Source organism: Podarcis vaucheri (genome assembly GCF_965113315.1).
Source record: "Podarcis vaucheri genome assembly, chromosome: 3".
In the NCBI taxonomy this organism is placed as follows: domain Eukaryota; kingdom Metazoa; phylum Chordata; class Lepidosauria; order Squamata; family Lacertidae; genus Podarcis; species Podarcis vaucheri.
Genome location: NC_138761.1, coordinates 72,039,942 through 72,052,702, shown reverse-complemented (window position 1 = coordinate 72,052,702; position 12,761 = coordinate 72,039,942).

Genomic DNA, 12,761 nt, shown 5'->3' with positions numbered 1-12,761 from the left:
GAAGCTATTTTGATACCCACCTCAAACCTACCATAATTTGTTGTTTGCATATGATAGGTCACCACTTTGGTTGCAGTACATATGCATGGAAAGAAAACCTTTACCATAGCAGCACCAGGGACAGATGCTGGTAATGCAAATCTTCCCAAGATTAGAAGTTTAAAGTTAGAGCAGCCTCCCTCAACCTGCTACTGACTCTGCTGATGGAAGTTGCAGTCCCAAACATCAGGAGATCCCCAAGTTGGATAAGGCAGACCACAGTATTGCTACCTCCATCAAGTGTAAGAGGTTCTTTATTTAGCTTCTTGCAGTCCTAAGGCTACACTTTCACAAACCTTGTGTTGCTGACATTGTTATTCTACACACAGAGAGAGAAGAACCGATAAGCTGAACAGTGAGATAGTATCTCAAGTAATGGGTGCAGTGAACCACCCAGAACATCAATCCAACTTTGCGTCTTACAGGGAGATATTATATGCTAGCAAAAGGTACGTAAAACATATGCTAGAAAAAGTTGTCTTACACTAGTCAATCTCAGGACATTTGTTGATGATAGCTGGAAGTTCAACAGACATGGTACAAAGTTTCTTTGGAGTACACCAAATATACTTCACTTCTGCTTGATCTTTTTATAGCTGTGACCCATTTCTACACTGTTGTCAGCTAGATTCAGCTGGCAACAAGTACCTCTGGCCACAAATGTGTCAATTCCATTCACTGTCAGTCAGAAAGAATCAAGAACTCTTGGAAATCCAAACTAAACATTTTCCCACTCTCTGAAAGTTCTAGCTGTGGCTAATGCTAATTTCAAGGCTTGTGTTCTTTAACGTGAAGCTAACATATCAGTCACACCCACCAATCGATGAAAACAGACAAAATAAGGTGTAAATTAATGCATGCCAGCGCTGCATTCTTTTGCATTAATTAGATCTTTTATTTAAGGCATATTGCCCCACAGCTGGAATGAAGGCTCAACAACAGGTATTGCTGAAATGTTATGTTTATTAAAATATAACCAGGAAAACTTGCATGAATCTCCAAGCGCAAGCATTGGCAGGCAAAACCTAAACAAGAAGTTAGCAAGGTTCCAGCCAGCTATTAAAGGCCAGAGCACCGTAGATAATCCCATTACCCCACCTGACATTATGAGAGGCAAGTAGCTATTTTCCCATAAAGGGAAGCCAGTGGTGTATTACCTGGGAGGTCCCGGCTGCCCAACCCCCACTGCTCAGTGTTTGGCAGGTTGTTCCTACCAGATTGCAGCAGCACCAAACCAAGCAGGACCATACGGCAACTAGCAAAGCTGCTCAGCGGGTGGGAGGGCAGGGTGATGATTATCTTTAAGGTTGCAGTCCTATACTGATTTACCTGGGCTAAATTCCCATTGCATTCTATGGGGAATACTTCTGAGTGATGGAAAGTATTTTTTTATTAAAAAAACAAAGATAGTGCGTCAGAGGCTTTTGTAAAAGGACTATGCTCGCCACCCCCCACCCCCAAGTCATTTTTGTTCAAGGAAATGCACGGACAAATATTCCGGGGGGGGGGGGGAGAATGGCATCAAAATGGTGTGTTGGGGGGAAATATATTAGTGATACGTGGTGAACTGGGCAGCAAAGCTATACCTGTCACTCAGCCCAGATTAGGAAGGCAGCGGGCAGCTATTGTGAAGCTGTCAGCAGAACAGGCCAGTAGCTGGGGAAGAGCATGGGGAGAGGATGACAGGCTGACGACACCTGGCAATCAACTTGTGAAGATAGCAGCAAGAGAGCAAGCCAAGAGTAGGTGGGTTCAGTATCAGGAGCAGAACCTCAAACAGTCAGGAACACAAGGACACCCAGCAGACTGTACAAAACAACCAAGTGGTATAATCTGAGCTAGACAAGTCACGAGAAGAGAAGACCTTTTAGGCTTTGCCTTTTTTCAATTCATTGTTCAGGTCTAATCATTCTGTATGGTACCAGAGTCAAATGGCCATTAAAACTTTAAGAACTCCAGTGAAGTATTCCTGTTATTTTCAATGTGGGTTTTCCTATAATAAATTTTAAGCAAGAGGAGATTTTTTTACAAGGGGTGGCACTGTGGGACCTTTGAGAGGAGTGGTCAGAAAGCAATTTTCCTCTTGCAAGGATTCTGTGTTTACCAACTAAAACCACCTCTTGAAAGGTGATGGATTGGAGCATCCCTGTTTGCACTGGTGTTGCATTAACTAATCTCTGTTGGTGATTACAGAAAGCTTTATTTAGATATGATTCTCCAGAGAACTTAATGCATTTAGCCAACAAGCTAATCATGCTCCACAGAATCACAAGCAGAGCTCTCTCTCATCAGGCCCTTAAATATTAAATAATTCAGGTGCATCCAATGAAACGGAATGCTGGCAGATTCACAACAGAAGCTACATATTCACACAACACATAGTTAAATTATGGAAACTACTACCACAAGAGGCTGTGATGTCTACTAGCTTGCATGGCTTAAAAACAGCATTAGACAAATTCATGTGGGATGGCTACTAGTCATAACAGTTATGCTCTGCATCCATGGTTGGAACCAGTATGCCTCTGAGTGCAATTGCTGGAAATAGGTGGGGAAGAGGGTCACTGCACTTAGTTCTTGCTTGTAGGATTCCCATAGGCATCTGGTTGGCACAGAATGCTGCAATAGTCTGCTGGCTTGATTCAGTAGACTCATCTTTTGTTTTTATCCCTAGAACAGGATTATATGGGGGATGCATGTACATCGAGGAAGAAGAAGAAGAAGAAGGAGGAGGAGGAGGAGGAGGAGGACGACGACAACAACAACAACAACAACACAGAATGGAAGTCACATCTGAGTTGACATAAATTGGAACATATGTGTGTACATGCATGTCAGGCCTTGGGTCAAGTTTGGAACTGGCTGTCATGGAACCAGTCTGACATTGGTTGATGGGCCAGAGGCAAAAGGCATGGTCAGTAACAGGCTGGGGGTTAAGAACCAGTTCAGGCAATCCAGAATTGAGGGACAGGCAGGAAACATAGTCGCACACAGGCTGGATATAAAATACTGGATTAGATGTGATGAAGCCAAGTTGAGGGCTCTGAGTATATATATATATATATATATATATATATATATATATATATATATGAAAATATTTCAGAAAATAATGTGAAAAACCAATGCATGAAGAAACAAAAAGTGCATTAAAAATACAAAAAAGAAAAAGCACCGCTATAATTCTATACATATTTATTTAATGCAATGGGTGTATAAATGAAGTAATTGTTCTAAATACATATACAATTATTTATAACCTTTTTATAACCTTTTATAATTTTTATAAATGCTTTCCAAATATCGTAATATTTGTCCATATACAGTCTGTAAGCTACCCATTCATATGCTGCAAGAGTTGTCATGTCTTCTATCCATTGATTAAAGGGACCCATGGATTGATCTGCAGGAAAGTTAAATCCGGGGGCAGAGAATTTGTGTCTGGAATGGAATGGAGTTGCTCAAACTTCTAGAGAACTTGCAAGGTCAGGCTATGGGGCACCTGCAGAACTTGACCAAGTATTGAAGCCTAGAGGACATTATTTTGCTCTGCAGCCTGACTTGACTCTAGAGTGCTAGTGGCATGGGAGCTGAAGGCTGGACACTGGAGGTCCTGGTTCAAGACTTGTGCCATACTTTGCAGAGGCAATTGTGCATTTGCACGGTTGTCTGGTCCAATCTGGTTTAAAGAGAACAAACTGTGATAAGAAAAAGCAAGGACCTTGAAGACGCTTGTTAACATTCAGCACCTGGACAGCAGACTGAACAGGCACACAGATCAGCTAGGCTTTCCCAGTATAGTGAGATGTAGTAATTATTTCAAAATGGCATAAATACATATAAATTAGCAGATACAAGCTTTATGCTAAGCTTTGCTCTCTTTGTCCTCTTTTTCAGTGATTCATTTTCTCCTTTATACTGGTGCAGAAGTGGCATCACATTATATTTCTTGCAAAAGAACATACAGATAAATGCAGAGATAAAATAAGATTTAAAACACACATACACAGAAAGGTACCCTCATTTTATTACATAATTTTTTATACCCCGTTTTTCTGGTGTCCATGCACTACTTGATGTGGCTAACAACAATTTAAAATCACAATACAATTAGGTGTGTGTATGTGTACATGCTCAAAAGAACAATAAAATACATAAATCATACAATATTAGAACCCATTTGAAAGCAAAAATGTGAGCATGCATATTAATATCAACTAAAGCTAAGCAGCAAAAAACATTTCCACCTCAATGTGCAAGATACACATATACCTGCAGACTCATAATAATGGCAAACCAGCAGAGAGAAAAAATCCTTCAATCCAAAGGCCTGAAAAACCAACATGCTTTGGACTGATAATTAGAAAGGCTGTGAAGTGGGAGTTCAACAAGGGTTCCAGGAGAGAGCGTTCCAAAGCCTACCCAGGTACCATTTACCAAAATTGCAAGTGGCTACCACTCCTGGTGGTGAGATGACATGGAGCAGCATCTCTGCTGACAGACTGAATGGCAGGATCGTGTGGGAGAAGGCAGCCCTTTAAATGCCCTGTTCACAAACTGTAGAGGGCTGTACAAGTAATGAATGGCAGTATGAATTAAGCTTTTTTAGTGTGTAGGGGGGGGAGTAGGGTTGATGCCAATGTAAATTAAATAGTAGTAGAATCCAAACAATGAGGTTCCAGCATCTCATACCATATCTTTTCTGGTGGTCTCTAGACCAGTGTTTCCCAACCTCAGGTCTCCAGCTGTTTTTGGACTACAACTCCCATCATCCCTAGCTAGCAAGACCAGAGGTCAGGGATGATAGGAATTGTAGTCTGAAAACAGCTGGAGATCCAAGTTTGGGAAACACTGCTCTAGACCCTCAGAAGAGGCATTTTGGGGAACACAGTAGTAGTAGAAGAAGAAGACGAGTTTGGATTTGATATCCCGCCTTTCACTCCCCTTCAGGAGTCTCAAAGCGGCTAACGTTTCCTGCTTGGCAGGGGGTTGGACTCGATGGCCCTTGTGGTCTCTTCCAACTCTATGATTCTATGATTCTATGAACATTCTCCTTTCCCTTCTTCCCCCACAACAAACACTCTGTGAGGTGAGTGGGGCTGAGAGACTTCAGAGAAGTGTGACTGGCCCAAGGTGACCCAGCAGCTGCATGTGGAGGAGCGGAGACACGGACCCGGTTCCCCAGATTACGTGACTACCGCTCTTAACCACTACACCACACTGGAAAAGTAGGAAAAGAAGAGATGAGAAAGCTTCATTGTGCAAGCTGCTCTGCTTGCATACAGAGCTGGAAGGGACCATGAGAGTCATTTAATGCAATCCCTTGAAATGCAGGAATCTTTTTGCCCGACTTGGGGCTCAAACCCATGATCCTGAGATGAGTCTCATGCTCTACTGACTGAGCTACCCTAGAGATAATCCATGCCCTCTGTTTCTATTCCTTCTGTAATCCGTGTTTGCTGAGGTCCAAGTGAAGTTCAGGCATACGAGAGTTGACCAAATGATAGATTCAGACCCTCAAAATATCTAGAATGGGATAGATCCAGCATCCGTATAATTACAATATCTATTTTCCTTCAAAGCTATTTTTAAAGCCAAGGACTCTAATGGGATTTACACAACTAATGAAGAGGAAGCAGCTGTTGTTTTGGTTGTTATCAAACAAAGAACACAAGTGAATAAGATATAAAGATGCCACACTACAAAATACATCTAACGACAGAAGTTTGTTTTTCATTGGAAAACAGAATGCAAGACCATTAACTAGAAAGCTGTTTTAACTGAACTTATTCCCACAGGGAAGCCTTTAACACTATTGAATCTCCAAGGTGCTAGAAGGGGGGGGGAGTGGGGGGGGGGAAATAATTTTGTGCATTTACATATGCCTATTTATTTACATAGTTGTAGGCCTATTATTGCCTGTAGGGGGAAAAGGGAAATAAAACATTTTTAAAATGTCGATTGGAAGAGGAGTTACAAATCTTCGGTTCAGCCATTTTATACTTCCTGGCTAATAAATAAGAACTGAAGGTAACCTCCACTGGCAGTATGTTTGTGAATACCAGTGGATGGAAATGACAGGATGGGAGAGTGCTGTGGCACTCAGATTCTGCTTGCATGCCTCCCATTGCAGGCATCTGATTGGCCACTGTAAGAGCAGGATGCAGCAGTAGATGGGCCACTGATGTGATCCAGCAGGGCTCTTCTTAAGTCCTCATGTGAACATAGCTAGCAAATAGATCAAAACTAAAGGATATGGAACAGCCTATGGTTTCCCCATGCCACTGTGTCATCCTCTCCCAGCCACACAATCTTCCTGGGATAGTTCAGTTGGTACAGCATGAGACTTATGGGTTCAAGCCCCACATTGGGCAAAATATTCCTGCATTGCAGGGGGTTAGACTAGATCACAAACCCTTACAACTACTCTACAGTTCCATGATCCTCAACAAGCACCTTATAATTTTATCACATGGAAAAAGAAGAGTTACTACTAGGTTCTGAGAACTCCAGCACAGCCTTCCCTAACCGGGTGTCCTTCAGATATTGTTGGATTCCCAACTTCCACCAGCATTGACCATGCTGGCTGGGACTGGTGGTACCTGGAGTCCAGCAACATCTAGGCAGTAGGCAAATCCAAGATAACAAGAGACCTGAAACCAAAGAGTTGGTGCAGCTATTGATCCAGGCTCCCCAGAATCTATAGCTGAATTTAATAATTCTTTGCAGTTCCTGCTAGTGTGCAGGATCATGCAGGTCAAAGCAATTATTCTCATACCCAGATTGTGTCATTATCCTTTATGGAGCAGCGGGCCTGGAACTACAAGCAATGGGAGGTATTCAGTGCATACCCTCCAACACTTTCCCATGAAAATAGGGACATCCCATTCCATAATGACAATTTTACTATTTATACCCCACACATCTTACTGGGTTGTCCCAGCCACTCTGGGCAGTTTCCAACATATATAAAAACATTCAACATTTAAAAAAGTCCCTATACAAGATTGCCTTCAGACAGCTTGAGGGTCTGATAACTCCATACCCTCTGACATTTCTCCAATGAAAATAGGGACATCCTAAGGAAAAGTGGGGCATTCCGGGATCAAATCAGAAACTGGGATGGCTTCTCTAAATCAGGGACTTCCCTGGAAAATAGGGACAGTTGGAGGGTCTGTCAGTCTCACATTAATATGATCATTCTATCAACACAAGCATTTCCACATGCCAGACAAAACTCTCTCCCCTTCCCTCCCACGCCCTGTACACTGTTCTAGTGGTTATTCTGGCCACCAGAAATCATTTTGGGGGTACACAAGGGGGAGGAGAGATGGAAAAGGGTCATTACACTAGCAGGATTTAAATGACTCCTGCTTGTGCAACTGTTCAGTTGAATCTGGCCCTATAAATATAGAATGTTGGTTGATTGATTTAAATGCCCAGTTGCTATTCAGACATGTTCAATGCCTTAAACATCATCATGCCTTAAACATTTTGGCCCATAGGGGCTCTGACATATGGTGAGTATCCACTTCCAAAATCACGCATAGTCCCTTCCTGCAGGAACTGAAAATAGGAGAATCACAAAGGAAAGCAAAGGAGAACACTGATTTGAAAACTAATCAGAAATAGACCACATTCTTTGAGAAAACATGTGCTTTTATTTATATATTACTTTTCTTTATGTTTCATGAATCCTATATTCTCAAGAATGCCTTTTGGAGGGCTGCATGAGTAAATGGCATACCTTCTATGTAGAAAAAGTGTCCTGACTAGAAGAATACATGTACATACAGTTTTTTTGTGTGATGGTATTCACCAATACAGAGTACCATGACCTCTTTTTTGCTGCACCTGGCAGCCATTTTGTGCTGACTCTCACAGCACTTTTATCAAGATATGAGTACCTGCAGCTCATTAAAAAAACAAAAACAAAGAAAGCACCATGTACACACATATGTGCATGCACATATACACACTCTTGAGCACTATGAATGCAAAGCAAAATCCATCAGCTCTTCCCCAGAGTATCTGCCATTAGTACAAAAGCTGTCCTAGTAGTAAGAGAAAAGACACATAATAATAGTTTTTTCAAAGAGGAAGAAAGAGCATTTAGAGATGCAAAACATCATCTTGAGGTTTGCCAGGTACCAAAATGATAGTTTTTCTTATCATTGAATATTCATGATGCATCATAAAACTAATGATAAACATAAAAACTGATGTGAACGTTTGACTAATCTGCTCTTATTTGTTTGGAAGAGCTGGAGTAATTGCCTGGTTTGTAAATTAAACATCTGCTATGGGAATAAACAAAAACATAACTGAGCATATTCAAATAAATTGAATTCACGGTGGTTTCATAAATTTTATTTTATGGGATCATCAATTTTATTACACCTGAGCATTGTGTAGCCAGGAAAGACAGTGTATAATTTCTTTAGATGTCCTATTTGTAAAAATAAATGTTGCCTAGTTCCAATAAACCATAGTCCTTAGTTAATCTTCTTTAAAAAGAAAAAAAGGAGTGAAGTATCAAAGTAACTGAAGTCTTGCTGTAGTGGGCTTCATGTAACATCATACTAACACAGAGCACAACCAAACTGGCAAAAATAGCAGTTTTATACTGTCTCAGGTAAGAGAGAAGTTTATTTTTGACTCATCTAAGGAAAAAATGTTTTGCTATTTGGAAGAGTTTTATCTTCTGCTCTTACAAATTCACACTGCTTAACACTATGGCCAAACACTCATTTGCTAGTCATATTTTCTCCAGCCCCACCCCCTCTGGGCCCTGGGTAAATTTCAAGGCAGAACATTTCATATCTTCATGAAAACTTGTTTCTTTTTCTAATATGATAACTTTTTTGAGGCATCATCTTTGGGAGTTGCACATTCGCCAATTTCTTTTCCCATCAAATATGTCTATATTTCATTTTGTTACCTAAGCAGAGGAAGCAGTTACAAGCCTCCAATAAGGACACTGGCCCATGTAACATTGAGGCTTGCTACCCTGGTATGATTCAATAAGATGATTCTTACTGGAGCTGTGCACAAACGGCCCCTTGAAATGCTTCACTGTTTGTTGGCAGAGAATTTCTCCACTGGGAGGAGAATTTTTCAACAGTTTCTTAGGACTGAGGCTTACCAGTAGTAGTAAGTGTATGCAAGCAGCCCATCCACCATTTTGCATCCAACATAATGCTCCAAACCTAGTGTCGTTCAGTATTATTGGGGGAAGAGGAGAGAAACTATGAGAACTAACCTCCCCCCCCCCAGGGTTTAGAGAAAACTCAGCAAATTTCTCCAGAGAATATATTCAGAGAAAGTTCTGCAAAGTGTCCTTCTTTTTCTAGGGGATGAGAAAAAGAAAAATGTCCTTGGAGAAATGTCAGCTCAGCTCTAATTCTTATTCTCTTAATCAACATATTTTTTATATATTCCTTGTGCATTCAATGAATTCTCAATAGCTACGAGTCAAAAAGAAAGAAAGATTTTATAGCTGGATGTGATGTATAGTGTTTTTGGAATACAAAAGGATAAAGTACCAGCCTTTGTAGCTCTATCTTTTATCATCCTCTATGCATTTGGTCATCCACACATTCTGGAACAACACTATGGTGAATAAATGTACTTCTTTGCTATTATTATTATGTCACTGGAGTCTAAGAGTTACTTAAATTCAGCAGAAATTTAATGTATTCACTGTAAAGTTAGGTTTAAAGTAATATCACACTTCTTCTTTTTTTGCAAATGTTACCTTTGAAATAGAATTTGACAGGTTTTATTTATTATCGTACCTGCAAGTTTTCACAGAGTGTCTGTGTGCAATCTGATAAAAATGCAATGCAGAATGTCACAGGATTTGACACAACAGTTCCTACTGCCGGGGTCTGTAATTATTGATTTCTGGCCACTTTTGGCTTGGCAGATGCTGCATTGCCTCCCACTCCCTCTTCCCAGTAAGGAGCAGCAGCAGCTCACCTGTTGAGAATTTGGGTAAGCATTCGTGCTCCACTACTTAATCCATGGCTGGCCACCACATCCATTCCTCATAAGACTTGGTTTACAGACTCTTTATTACCTTGGTCGCCCTCCTCTGCACACTTTCCAGCTGGTTGATATCCTTCTTAAATTGTGGTGCCCAGAACTGTACACAGTACTCCAGGTGTTGCCTGTCCAAGGCAGAACAGAGTGGGACTATTACTTCCCCTGATCAGGACACTATACTGACACTATACTATGCTGACGCAGCCTAGAATAGCATTGCGGCTGCATCACAATGTTGACTCATTTGAAGCTTGTGGTCAACTAAGACCCCTAGCTCCTCTTCACATGCCATATTGGAACCCAAGTGTCCCCAATCTTATATTTGTGCAGCTGGTTCTTCCTGCCTAAGAACACAACCTTACATTTGTCCCGCTTGAAATTCATTTTGTTAGTTTGGACCTAGTTCCTCAATTCTGTCAGTCAGGAACTGACCAAAAACCAAGAGGTCCCTAGCCTGCTCCAGCAATGCTTCTGCCCCCTGGGAAGGTGTGATTCAGTCTCATTTCTGTCTCATTCCTTCTCAAAATTAACTGATATGGTACCTTTCCATTTTGTTTTCTTCCCCAGAAACATATAAATGGAACATACATTAAATGTCACACCACCTACGTATTTGGAATACAGGCTTTTCTTTTGTTAGCTATCTCCAGTTATATTTCCATTATAGTTTACTACATGGGTGTAAAAGGCAAAAACAAAACAAAACCGACTTGCTGATTTGCTGTTTAACACTACCTCAGGCATGCAAAGAAGGAAACTGGAAGTGCAAATGGTGTTGTGGAGGAGGAGAAGGAGTTTGGGGGGGGAGTATGTGTGTGTTAGATATTCAAAGCTTTCTGCTAACCTTCTGCAGCATGTGAGTCATAGGCAGGAAATGGAACTGCATAGGTAATCTGTTTGTCACTCATACCGTATAGGATTTAACCAGGGTTTTATTCTCAGCTTCCCCTCACGCACTGCACAAGCAGACAGCATATGACCCACCACCAAACTTTTTGTAACCAAGAAGAGGGAGAATGTGAAAGAGGGAAGAGAAGAGAAGAATGGATAAATAAAGATACAGGAAGAAAAGAAGAAAATAACAAATAATGTAGGAAAGACATAAAATTTGGAGAAATTAAAAAAAAATGAGGGAGCAAGAAAAATAGAGGTGCCTTGAAAAGAATAAGGGGGTAGCCCCCTCCTCAGTTATTTGTAGGAAGAGATTATCTGTCTTCCTTAACTTGTAGTTGCTTAACTTAGACTCCTTTCTTCTACAGAGCACAACTATGAAGCTGATCTCCCACCACACACTGAAACAAAATAAATTTTAACATGTTCAGCATAATGAGAAAGAAAGCACCATGGCACTACTGTATAATATTTGTTTGTTTTGGTATGTAATGATTGTATATCAATCCTCCATATTAAGTTTTTCAACGTGAGTCAATAAATGCCTTTGAGTAGTCAAGAAATTAGTTCCATACTATACAAGTAATATAAGGTTATGATGGAACCAATATTCATCTTCATTTTCTATTTCTTTTTATCTTTTTTCATCCATTCTAGCTCCTTATTAAATCCCATAGTCCCAATTGCAGAAAAATGGATTTCACACTGCACAAAATGTGTCTAGCTGCATATTAGAATAAGGTTTATACCTTGGATTGAACCTCCATATCTGATATATAGAGCCTGCTTAAAGTCTGGGAATGGCTGGGTAGGAGGGCAGGCTACCTAGGACACACACCTTTCCCTTCTCAGCCCAGTCCTCCATTGATACTTGATTAACTTCCAGCCCTTTTAAAGGTGTGCTCTCAGTCGTCAGTTCCACTCAGCAGTATGGGGAAAGACAGTGAAAGATGGTTGGAGAATGCTTTTATGAATGATTGATCAATTTAGAGTAGTCAGAGATTCATCACCACCAATAGCACATACCAGGGTTTCTCTATCTGTAATTTCCCTCTGAGACTCCAGCAGCAATTTCTTCAAAATGAACCTGATTATATTTAAGGTACTAGAAAAGTTTGGGTTTTTCTTAATCTAAGCCTTCTAGATTTTAATGACTAAAATCAGTCTGAGCATTTAATCAAGACTTCATTTGGTGCTTTGAAATCTTTTGTTTCAGGTACTTACTATTAAACCACTACCACCCCAATTCTAAGCTGTTTCTGCCACGTACATTTGTTTACCGAGAAACACATCAGCACATAAGCCAAAAAGATTTACAGCATCTAGCATAACCCTGTTTACAAGCAAAAGGCATTTTAAGTCATTGCTGGCATTTTAAAGGCTGCAGGAACAAAGTTTTAGATGTTCCATATACCTTTATGTTCCCAGTGAACTCAGATTCTGGGGTTGTTAAAAGGGTGTAACGTTATCACATACTTGACAATGTTCTAAGAAAGAGTCATTAATCTAGTTTCTGTGTTGTTTATGACAATTTGTCATCAAAAGATTCTAACAGTAGCGAATTCACTGAAAGATTTAAAAGGCCTTGGTGTGTTTTGTTGAATTAACAATCTGTCGGCAATTGCTGATTTAGATTAGTTTTCATCTTTATTTCATGAATAAGATGCAAGAGAATAGTTCAAACCCTTTAATCTCATTTTATATCAGGGGATTTATCTGCAGTATTTCTGTAGCTTAGGAATGATGGTTTGGGGAAGCTATTTTTTAAAATGCATTATGAACAA